The sequence below is a fragment of the Nelumbo lutea genome, chromosome 1 (assembly GCF_056320005.1).
Source record: "Nelumbo lutea isolate HS-2025 chromosome 1, American lotus-T2T, whole genome shotgun sequence".
Lineage (NCBI taxonomy): Eukaryota > Viridiplantae > Streptophyta > Magnoliopsida > Proteales > Nelumbonaceae > Nelumbo > Nelumbo lutea.
Genome location: NC_142684.1, coordinates 57816784 through 57829783, shown reverse-complemented (window position 1 = coordinate 57829783; position 13000 = coordinate 57816784).

The following is a 13000-nucleotide window of genomic DNA, read 5'->3' as shown; positions in this document are numbered from 1 at the left end:
CTAGGAGTAGGGATAACTTCGCATAATGTACGCCAAGGTGGGCAGACATTGTAGGGTATAAACCCGACCTGTCTGCGCACGGGCTACTCACTTAGGTGTCGGTTGTCCCATAGAGCCAGTGGGATCAACTTGTTGTTATATGCCGAGGTGAGCTAGATGTTGTAGGGTTTATACCCGAACTGTCTATGCCTTAGAAATGAGAGCTGATTTGCCTATGCCGAAGGGGTGACTAGGACTTGTCTGCCTATGCTGAAGAAGCGACTAGGACTTGTCTGCCCATGCCAAAGAGGTGATCGAGACTTGTCCGCCCATGTCGAAGAGGCGACTGGGACTTATTCACAATGCCGAGGTCATATGTCAGCTTGGCATCATGACCCTTGGGCTTCTGGGAGTGACTCGCAATCCTCTCTCCAGTTTGGCGATCACAAGTAGTATCTTCTCAAGTTGTCGACGCTCCACGCTCGATGTACTTACTTCCCTTCCAAGGTCTCAAGCTCGTACATACCTTCCCCGAATACCCATCTTACTCGGTACAGGCCTTCTTAGTTCGGTCCAAGCTTACCAACATCGGGTTCAAGTAACATAACCTTCCAAAGAACCAGGTCGCTGACACGGAATTGTCGCTTTTTGACCTGGGCATTATAGTACCGAGCTACTCTCTGTTGGTAAGCTACAGTCCGGATATATGGTAGGTCCCGTACTTCTTCAACCAAGTCTAGGTTGGTACGGAGCTTGTCATCATTTGCCTCCTCATCGTAGGCCTCCAAGCGTAGTGTAGGCACCTCGATTTCTTCAGGGATCACCGCTTCTTTGTCGTAAGTGAGGTTGAAGGAATTCTCACATGTGGCAGTCTTGATAGTGGTTCGGTAGGCCTAGAGCACACTGGGCAGTTCGTCTACCCACAGTCCTTTGCCTTGAGGTAAGTGAGCTTTAAGTCCACGGAGTATGGCTCTATTGGTGACTTTCGCTTGCCCGTTTGCCTAGGGGTGTGCTACCGAGGTGAAGTTTTGCTGAATTCGCATCTCGGCACACCAATTCTAAAACTTGATGTCCTCAAATTGCTTTCCATTGTTGAAGATGAATACTCGAGGTAGCCCGAGTTCATAAAATAGTCTACTGCTACGACCAGAAACCTCCTCTGTCCTGTCGTAGGTAGGAATGGGCCAAGTCTTTCGATTCCCCACTGTGCGAAGGGCCATGGGCTGGTGAGGTATTTGAGGTTGGCAGCAGGTCGGTGGTGGATGTTGGCGTGCCTCTGACACTTATCGTACTTCTTGACTAGCTCGAGTGCATCTACCTTCATCGTGGGCCAGTAATAACCTTGTCGTAATGCCTTCTGGGCGAGAGCCCTGCCCCCAAGTGTCCACCGCACAAACCTTCATGGGTATCGTAGAGAATGAGCTCGGCCTCTGAGGGTCGCAAGCAGCGCAAGTAGGGGAGAATGAAAGATCTCCTGTACAATTGTCCATCTATAATGACGTACTTAGTCGATTGGCACTCTACCCTTCGGGCTGCATTGCCTTCTACAGGGAGGGTTCCGTGAAGCAGATAATTCATGAGTGGGTCAATCCAACTCGGCTCTACTTGTGCTACAAGAGTGACCTCTCCTGCTCCCCTGAGAATGCTAGGTTGAGGTAAGTCCTCTATTTACACGGTCCGCATTGTGTTGCTGCTTGTGCTGGCTAACCGGAACAAGGCGTTGGCCTTAGTGTTCTTGGATCTTGGGATCTGCCTGATGAAGTAGAAGATGAAGCCACACAATATCTCCCTGACTTTGGCCAAATAAGCTACCATGGTGGGGTCACGGGCTTCATATTCACCACTGACTTGGTTGACCACGAGCTGGGAATCGCTGCATATGACAAGATGTTTAGCCTTCACTTCTTTTGCTAGAGTGAGCCCGATGACTAATGCTTCGTACTCTACTTCGTTGTTCGATGTTGCGAACCCAAACCGGAGCACGTACAAAATTATTCCTGCACCGCTTTCTTGTTGGTTGGATGAGCCATCAACATGGAGGATCCAGGGCACCTAACTTGCCCAGCTCGGCCCAGTCAGTTCGGCACCTAACCTACCCAGCTTGGCTCAGTAAGCTCGACACCTAATCTACCCCCAACTCGGCCTGGTCAACCTGGTATCCAGGTCCTCATCCAGCAAAAGTTCTCCACTTTGGCCTCTGAGTCGTCAACCACTTGGAAGCAGACCAAATGACAAGGTACTTAGCACAAAAAATTGATACATCACCAAAAATTGATTCATCAATTGGCACCCAGAGGCTGATCTTTGGCATGGGCAAAATCTAGGAGAGTGGATTACAAGTCACTCCCAGAGCCTAAGGGCTAAAGTGTCGAACTGATAAAAGACCTCGACACACATAAGATCCAGTTGCCTCTTCGGCATGGGCAAAATCAAGGGTAAAGAGAGTAGACTACGAGTCGCTCCCAAAGCCTAAGTGCTAAAGCAGTTCGTATTCAACACGAGAAAACAAAGGAAAGACTAGATCGCTCTCAGCACCATGATGGATGCGAATTTGATTTCTTCACAACCGACCTCCACCTCGGTTGTAGGCTCTGCACCAAACTCACTGGCTAGGGCCAGCTCGAAGAACGTTGCATCGAAGTCTACTAGGTGGAACGACTTGATAAAGCAATCACACAGATGAAAGAATGGTAGGATCCATCTAATGGACGCCATGAAGGGTGCGGAATGGGTGGGTGAATTTCAAAAATTTTCCTACCTTCTTCCAACTAGGAAGCATATTCCCTAAAATTTAGAATACAATGTTCAAGGATTCTACTTGAACGATAATCAAATCAGATTTGAACCAAAAGGAAACAGGAAGGATTATACCTGATTCGGAGAAACAATATCTCCCAAAGTTGGTGTTCACACCCAAAGAAGAAACCAAGATCCGCTCCTGCTGAAGATGACACAGCTATGGATGGAACGGAACCAGCAGGGTGCGTCCTACACACTGGATCCTTCGCAAGAATCCTCTGGAAACTTTGAACATGGAATCTTTTGGTCTTTCTTGCAAGACTGTTGTCAAGAATTGATTTCTTGACCTATTGCTGCAAAGATCCAATCTTGCAACAGGGAATGGCGACTGCTAGAGGAAAAATCTAGGGATGAAGAGGGCCGAACTGTGTCTCCTCTCTGGAGCCTGTGTGAGATCAAATCTCAATTCGTAGGAGGTATCTCTTGCATACCAACCCTAGCTCAAAATCTGATATTTCTGTTAGGGTTTCTCCTCTTTCTTCTTGATTAAGAAACCTCCTAATTTGGGAGTTATCCCAAACCAAATCAGTATTTGGATAGGGGATAATCTTAATCCTATCTGCAAATTAAGTTAGCTGACTCCTGATCTTATCAGGAGGTTACTAGATTCAACTCTAATTTGAATTTGGTCTCCTAAAGTGGATAAGGTTAAAGACCCAATCCTTTTACTAACATTAATCTCAGATTCTCCCCATGAATAGGTGATCATATCAGCCTAGTTCGAAATGGGCTTTTAGCCCATTAAGTGTTCAGTGTTTAACTAGTTTCCAATCTGCTGCCCAGTTAGGCTTCTTTGTATGGCGTGGGACCCAAGCATTGATTTACACACCAGCCACATGGGTTCGGCCCAGCCTTTATTAGAAGGCCCAGCCGAATTCACTGGAAAACTCAGTGACCCCTTTGAGCCCATCACATGGACACTATGGGCCCAACACTTACATTAAGTGGTCCCTAGGCCAAGTCATCTTATAAAAATCCAGGGACTGTGGGCAGGTGCAAGATTAGCCCATCAGGTATTATCCTAAATGGTCTTACATTTAACCTCTCAGCCCTTAATGATCAAGCACTGCCCAACAAGAGAAGACCTCTCCCTCGGCTGCAAGCAACAGTGCCGCACTCTCTACTCACATGGATCCCGGGAATCAAAACCTGTTTCAAATCTTTTGAAACCATACATATATATATATATATATATATATATATATATATATATATATATATATATATATATATATATATATAAATTTTGCAAAATAAAATTCCAACAATTGAAATCAACTGCCGACAGTTTGGTTTCCATCAAAGAGAGTGCATTCCCGATCATTACCATTGTCCGACAAAGGGGCTGATCCTGTCACTATGATCACTCACTCAGGTGAATTCTCAAACTGCCCCAACATGTCCAGGTTTTGACACATCAAAGATATCCCGATCTGAAACCTAATGATGTGTCATAGTCGAGTCTAGGGGTCAGGTGTAACTTTCCAGTTTTGCCCATCTGTCTCCAAGGTCTAGGGCAATACTGAAAATCTGGTCCGGTTCAAGGGTTCAAGCAATCCCATACTGCATGTGCCTTGGGTCTTATCCTGATGGCCGAAACAAGCCATCCCAACACTTGGTGGCACATCAGTATCAGCCTTGGTAGGATAATTCTCCCCAGACTTATCCAATGGCTGTGAACATTTAAAACTAACACAAGTTTCTATAAGTGTCCAGTTTTAGGGTCTTACACAGAATTATACCAAACAACATAAATCAAACATGTACTTTATTTATGTACACTAAATGTCAAAAGTACATCAAAATGGATTGAAACTAAGGGCATACAAAACTGTCTAACAGCTCCCACTTGCACTTAGGTCCAATCCGGTACAAGCCGGAGTCCCATACTTTCCACGTGTTTCTCAAACACCTTCTGTGTTAGTGGCTTAGTCAATGGGTCTGCCACATTGTCCGCTAATGCTACCTTCTGAATTAGGAGATCCCCTCTACCAACGATCTCCCGCAGTACATGGTACTTCCTCTCAATGTGCTTTGACTTCGAGTGAGCCTGAGGCTCTTTAGCCTGGGCGATCGCTTCATTGTTGTCACACAACAACGGGATGGGTGATGTGCTGGACGGAATCACTCCCAATTTGTGTATGAATTTCTTCATCCACACGGCTTTTTTGGCAGTTTCACTTGCGATAATGTACTCGGCCTCGGTTGTGGAGTTTGTAGTGGACTCCTGTTTGCTGCTTTTCCAGCAAATAGCACATGATCCTATCGTGAAAACATACCCAGATGTAGACTTTCTATCATCTGGATCCGACTAGAAATCAGCATCAGTATACCCTAGAACTTGTAGTGAACCACCGTCGAATACCAGACAAAACTCTTTTGTCCTTCGAAGGTATTTAAGTATGTTCTTCACAGCAGTCCAATGCTCCTGGCTTGGGTTGGCCTGGAATCTGCTTACCACACTCACTGCCTGAGCTATGTCCGGGCGAGTGCACAGTATGGCATACATGATGCTCCCTACGGCTGAGGCATAGGGAACGTCTCTCATGCCCTCAATATCCTCAGAAGTCTTAGGAGACATCTTCTTGGAGAGAGTGACTCCATGTCTGAAAGGAACGTTTCCTTTCTTGGAGTTCTCCATGCTATACATTTTGACAATTTTATCAATGTAAGCAGCCTGGGATAATCCAATTATTCGCTTCGATCTATCTCTATAGAGTCGAAGACCCAGTATGTATGAAGCTTCTCCAAAATCTTTCATGGAGAACTGCTGTGATAGCCATACCTTGACCGAAGTCAACATTCCTACATCATTCCCAATGAGTAGGATATCGTCTACGTACAATACCAAAAAGGTAATCTTATCCCCACTAGACTTCCTGTAAACACAGGGCTCATCCGGATTCTGCTCAAAGTCAAACGTTTTGACGGTAGAATCAAAACGGATGTTCCAACTCCTAAAATCCTACTTAAGTCCATATATGGATTTATTGAGTTTGCATACCATGTGTTCCTGACCAGCAGCAATGAAGCCTTGCGACTGCTACATGTAGATATCTCCACTAAGATCTCCATTCAGGAACGCGATTTTGACATCCATTTTCCAAATTTCGTAGTTATGGCACGCTGCTACAGCTAGTAGGATCCTAATGGATTTAAGCATGGCCACGGGCGAAAAGGTTTCCTCATAATTGATGCCTTCTTTCTGAGTATTCCCTTTTGCCACCAAGCAAGCTTTGTAGGTCTCAATCCTGCCATCGGGGCCCTTCTTCCTCTTGTAGATCCATTTGCAACCAATTGCTTTGACCCCGGAGGGTGGATCTACTAGAGTTCAGACTCCATTGGTCTCCATCGAGTCCATCTCAACTCTCATGGCCTCCACCCACTTCTGGGAATCTATGTCTAACATAGCTTCCGCGTAAGTCACGGGATCCTCTTCACTAGTCAAGGCTTCCACTAGGTAACTATCCTGGTCATAACCATATCGGACTGGTGGTCTGGATACCCGGGTGGACCTTCTAGGTTGGTCACTACCTGTAACTTGTGGGACATCTCCCACTGCTCCTGAGCTCTCTTCATCAAGAACTATTTCCTGACGGTGAGTGTCCAGGATGTATTCGGATTCTAGGAATTGGGCATTTCGACTGCAGAACACTTTCTGATCACTTGGGTCATAGAAAAGATAACCCACTGAATCCTTTGGGTAGCCTATAAATAGGCAACAACTGGTTTTGGATTCCAACTTGTCCGCACTTGTTCTTTTAATGTGTGCAACACAACCCCAAATCTTCAAGTGTCTTACACTTGGCTTCCTTCCGGTCCATAGTTCATATGGAGTTTTCAGAACTGATTTGGTTGAAACCTGATTTAGCACATAGATAGCAGTCTCTAATGCATATCCCCAAAAGGATGTGGGTAATTCTGAGCGTACGAGAAGTGACCAGACCATGTCCAACAAGGTCCTATTCCTCATCTCTGAAACACCGTTGAGTTGAGGTGTAGCGGGAGGAGCTAGTTGTGACACTATCCAATTGTCCTTTAAGTAGTCCCTGAATTCATTAGAGAGATACTCGCCACATCGATCCGATCGAAGGGACTTAACTTCTCTCTCTAACTGTTTCTCGACTTCCTGTCTGAACTCTTTGAACTTTTCAAAGGATTCAGACTTGTGTCTCATTAGGTACACGTAACCATATCATAAAAAATCATCTGTAAAGGTGATGAAATACACGTGTTGATTCTGTGTCCTAACACTCAGGGGACCACATACATCAGTATGTATTAGGTCAAGTGTGCCTCCAGATCTTTCAAGCTTACCGTCAAATGGTCGCTTAGTCATCTTACCTTGAAGGCAAGGCCTACAAGTGGGAAGATTTTCTACGGTTAGAAAATCCAAAGGACCATCCTTTACCAGCCTTGTGATTCAGTTAACATCGATATGGCCAAGTCGGTAATGCCAGAGGCACGTGGGATTTACTATATCATGATTCCTTTTCTTGGGATTTTCGACCGACGTAGTTTCGGTTAGGTTAGTTTCCAGAGAAGGATGTAGAACATAGAGACCGTTCTCCAGTTCCCTGCATGCGATGAATTTCTTATTCTGTTTAACAGTAATCATATTACTAAAATAAACAGTATATCCATCAGCACACAGTTTAGAAACAGAAATTAAATTTCTTCTCAAGTTCTATACATAAAGACAATCTTTAAGTACAAGGACTCCTTCTCTAAAAACTAATTCTATGGTTCCTATTGTTGTAGTTGCAACACTTGCAGTCATTCCCAAAAATAGTGTGACTTCACCTTCACTCAATGTTCTGCTAACTTTGAACCCCTGCAATGAGTTACACGCATGAGTTGAAGCCCCAGAGTCAACACGCCATGACACAGAAGTAACTAACATATTAGTTTTTATGACAGAAGTTTCGATGTTACCTTTCTTAGATTCCAGGTAGGCAGGACAGTTCCTCTTCCAGTGGCCGGTCTGTTTGCAGAAGTGACAGACATCAAATGCCTTGTTCTTCTTCTGCTTCTTGGGTTTGGCAGCTTTCTTCTGGGGTTTCTTTGCCTTTCTCTTTTTCTTGCCTGATTTGTTAGTTTCAGCAAGCATAACCATAGGCTCATCCTTCTTAAGTAGATCCTCGGCCCTCTGCAACATATTGCTGAGTTCCTGGGCGCTGACATTCAACTTATTCATATTGTAGTTCATTGTGAACGCATTGAAGGAAGAGGGCAAAGAATTCAGGATGACATCCACTTGCGTGCCAAGATCTAGCCCGGATCCAAAAGCTTCGAGTTCGTTAATGTATCCCATCATCCAAAGACAATGGTCATGAACTTTCTGCCCTTTGGTCATCTGCGCAGTCATGAACAATTTCAGGACTTTCTGCCCTTTGCAAATTGACCGTTTGCCATTTTCTGATAAAATAGCAAAGACATAGTCCACAACCTTAGTTTGATTCATGTTACCTACATAGATATGGTTTTTAATCTATGCTCCATTCCCATTTGTTCATCTCTGAGATTTCCCTCCTTTCTTAGTGACGAAGACAACGAAATGTCTCTGGAAATGTGGGAAATCACATAGGGTGCGTGAAGCCAACTGTTTCAGCTGCAAAACCCCACCACCTTTCTGTGACGGATCATATCCACTCATCAAATGAGTATCCCTTTGGCCTCTATCAGACAAGGTTCATAGCCGTTTTCAGGTAAACCTTTCTGTCTAGTGAGTGCACACCCATCATATTCAGGTTACGCCAAGGTACTGTGAGAGAGTTCCCATTTTCTGGTGAAGCCCTCCCACATCGGTCTATGACGCCCCTATCATCTTATGAAACAATCTAATAGATCCAACAACAAATGGATAGCCCAATTTTATGGTGCGTTTCCTCATTACTGATGGACCCATCATTGTGCTAATGATGGAAGGCCTTTAGAGAGTCCATCATATGGATCTCCCTATCACATGCATCCATATTTGCTGGAGGGAACAAAATTACCCCCTAGTTCTAATTTATGTCAAACCAAAGTGGCTCCCACTGACTTTCATAAAGTCAGATTTCTAATGGGCCTTAATCGGCTAGAGGTTCCGTACGGATCCCTTTTCAGGGTTGTAGGGCCCACCAAGCAAAGAGGGGTCATCCATTGACCTTAAGGGACACTATAACAATGATGTGCATTCAACCATGGTGTGCGTAAGAGCCACTAACGAGTCAACATGGGCCAAGTGCTTATGGCCCATGGTCGTAGCACATCAAACATCCAAACATCACATGTAAAGGAGGAATTGATCCAATCAATTAATTGCTGTAAAGGCCATCGAATAGCCCATTTAAAAACCCAAAGCATTAACAATTAATGTCTACTAGGTGTATGGGCTGAATTGCAGTTAGCAGTTCGGCCCATACAGTTTTTCTCACAATAATGGGCTTTTGCAGTTTTAACCCTTTAAAACTGGGCTTTATAGGTGGGCCGAATTAATCCCTGTAATTGAACATCAGATTTGGAACAACAAGTGTGAGAAATATGGACTGAAAAACAGCCCTTTTCGAACCCTAGATTCGGTCTAAACAGTTTTGGTCCAATCTAGTCCAAAATGGTCCAAAACCGATTTTCAATTCAAGAATTAATTCATGAAAGATCTGAAATTAATAATCTTGATTTTAAACAAACACAAATCAACTATGGACTATTCGCACCAACTGCAAAATAGAGGTTAATCACTAATGTTACAGTTTCATAAACTATAAATCGCAGGAAGCCATTTCTCCATTTGCAAATCTCCAGCGCCGCCATCTTCTTCCTTCTTCTTTAATCAAGAAAATAAATAACAGAAATCCTATTTCTATTAATTAATTACATTCTTGATCAAGTTCTATACATTCAGTCTAGAAAAATAAAAAAAAATTATTTACAGACCGAATTGAATAAAATAAATGAAAAAGGGTGCGCAGACCATCTGTGCCAAAATTGCACTGCGATCTCCAGGTTCGAACAGTCCATTAAATCAAAAATAAATAAAGAACAACTGTAAATAAATTTTGGATTTAACAAAAATTAATTACAGATCAATCGCCCTTAACAAGAAACCATTTCTTGAAAAAAAAGGAAAGCAATCTACGCAAATCTTGGCAGAACATCTTCTGTCCATCTGCGTAGGGTCAGATCTGATTTTCTTTTGGTTCAAGATTTGAACCTGGGGCTCTGATACCACTGAAAGAATGGTAGGATCCATCTAATGGATGCCATGAAGGGTGCGGAATGGGTGGGCGAATTTCAAAAATTTTCCTACCTTCTTCCAACTGGGAATCATATTCCCTAAAATTTAGAATACAATATTCAAGGATTCTACTTGAACCATAATCAAACCAGATCTGAACCAAAAGAAAACAGGAAGGATTATACCTGATCCAGAGAAACAATATCTCCCAAAGTTGGTGTTCACACCCAAAGAAGAAACCAAGATCCACTCCTGCTGAAGATGACACAGCTGTGGATGGAACGGAACCAGCAAGGTGCGTCCTACACACTGGATCCTTTGCAAGAATCCTCTGGAAACTTTGAACACGGAATCTTTTGGTCTTTCTTGCAAGACTGTTGTCAAGAACTGATTTCTTGACTTCCTATTGCTGCAAAGATCCAATCTTGCAATAGGGAATGGCGGCTGCTAGAGGAGAAATCCAGGGACGAAGAGGGCCGAATTGTGTCTCTTCTCTCTAGAGCCTGTGTGAGATCAGTATTTGGATGGGGGATAATCTTAATCCTATCTGTAGATTAAGTTAGCTGACTCATGATCTTATCAGGAGGTTACCAGATTCAAATCTGATTTGAATTAGGTCTCCTAGAGCGGATAAGGTTAAAGACCCAATCCTTTTACTATCATTAATCTCAGATTCGCCCCATGAATAGGTGATCATATCAGCCAAGTTTGAAATGGGCTTTTGGTCCATTAAGTGTTCAGTGTTTAACTAGTTTCTAATCTGCTGCCCAGTTGGGCTTTTTTGTATGGCGTGGGACCCAAGCATTGATCTACACACCAGCCACATGGGTTCGGCCCAGCCTTTATTACAAGGCCCAGCCAAATTCACTAAAAAACTCAGTGACCCCTTTGATCCCATCACATGGACCCTATGGGCCCAACACTTACATTAAGTGGTCCCTGTGCCAAGCCATCTTATAAAAATCCAGGGACTGCGGGCAGGTGCAAGATTAGCGCATTAGGTATTATCCTAAATGGTCTTACACTTAACCTCTCAGCCCTTAATGATCAAGCACTACCCGACAAGAGAAGACTTCTCCCTCGGCTGCAAGGAACAGTGCCGCACTTTCTACTCACATGGATCCCGGGAATTAAAACCTTTTGTAAATTTTTTGAAACCGTATATATATATAGATATATTAATTTTGCAAAACAAAATTTCAACGATTGAAATCAACTGCCGGCAGTTTGGTTTCCATCAGAGAGAGTGCATTCCCGATCATTACCATTGTCCGACAAAGGGGCTGATACTGTCACTATGATCACTCACTCAGATGAATTCTCAGACTGCCTCAACATGTCCAGGTTTTGACCCCACTAAGGATCTCACTGATTGACACATCAAAGATAGCCCGATCCGACACCTAGTGATGTGCCATAATCGAGTCCAGGGGTCAAGTGTAATTTTCCAGTTTTGCCCATCTGACTCCAAGGTCTAGGGCAATACTGGAAATCTGGTCCAGTTCAAGGGTTCAAGCAATCCCATACTGCATGTGCCTTGGGTCTTACCCTGATGGACGAAACAAGCCATCCCAACACTTGGTGGCACATCAATATCGGCCTTGGCAGGATAAATCTCCCTAGACTTATCCAATGGCTGTGAACATTTAAAACTAACACAAGTTTCTATAAGTGTCCAGTTTTAGGGTCTTACACAGAATTATACCAAACAACATGAATCAAACATGTACTTTATTTATTTACACTAAATGTCAAAAGTACATCAAAATGGATTGAAGCTAAGGGCATACAAAACTATAACAACAGAACCCCCTCTTAAGGACGGCATGATGAGCTTCACTCTTGAGGTACTTAGACGGATCGCAGAACCTCTCGATGGTCACATCCCTAATAAGGTAGATGTCCTCGGGGTACCTGCTCCACCTCTCCTCGAGCAGACGAACTCACTCTCGTGCCCCGAAAATAAAGATGGTGAGGTCCTGCACAAGGCTGCAAACACTTGAACTTTTTTGACCTGAGAAGCAAATTGGGTCGACGCTTATGAGCTCATCAAATTAGTCATTCCAGGCCAAAAGAAGCAATCTACTCCCTTTGCCGAGTTACTTTCAGATCAGGAGTGCAGGGCAAATGATGAAGGCAGATTTGGCCCTCCAATGACATTGTGACACATGACATCTCAGAACAACTAGGTGACACCTGGAACCACTTAGGCAACAACTTGCCATGGCCAAGCTGATGGTGTCCGAACTGGTGGCCTAGCATAGGCACCGACCTGGTGACCTGGCATAGGCGCCAACCTGGTGACCTGCGAGACGTGCTTGCCGACAAATTCGACATGCATATCCCAACACTCCCACAATCCTTGAAAGTTGTTCCATGTACCAAACGAACTGGAGGGTGGTCAACATGCATGGCGGTTGCCTCAGGGAATCTCGGACCAGTTAGACGACTTCTCAGAAATCTTGAATGCGGTTCGTGAGGCCCATGCCAAACTATGCCTATATAAAGACACCAACCCCAATGGCATAGGGGGGGGGGGGGAAATAAGCATATTCTAGCTCTCATACTTTATGATTTTTAGCTCGCAGTCTACTATGAGAGTACTGACTTAATCATCGGATTGACCTTGCCGGGTTGGCCACCCCGGGTCCTCTGACATTGATTTCTTGCAGGTCTCTAAAGAACTATGAAGCTCAACAATCAATCCATCTCGCCACCAGTCAGCTAGGCCCTTTGGTAAGCTCATCACCTAATATGCAGCTCAGCCCAGTCAGTTCGGTACCTAACCTGCCCAGCTCAGCTCAGTCAGTTCAGCACCTAACCTGCCCAGCTCGGCTCAGTCAGTTCAACACCTAACCTGCCCAAATCGGCTCAGTCAGCTTGACACCTAATCTGCCCCCAGTTCAGCCTAATCAACCCAATATCCAAGTCCTCATCCAGCAAAAGTTCTCCACTTCGGCTCTGAGTCATCGGCCACTTGAAAGCAGACCAAATGACGAGGTA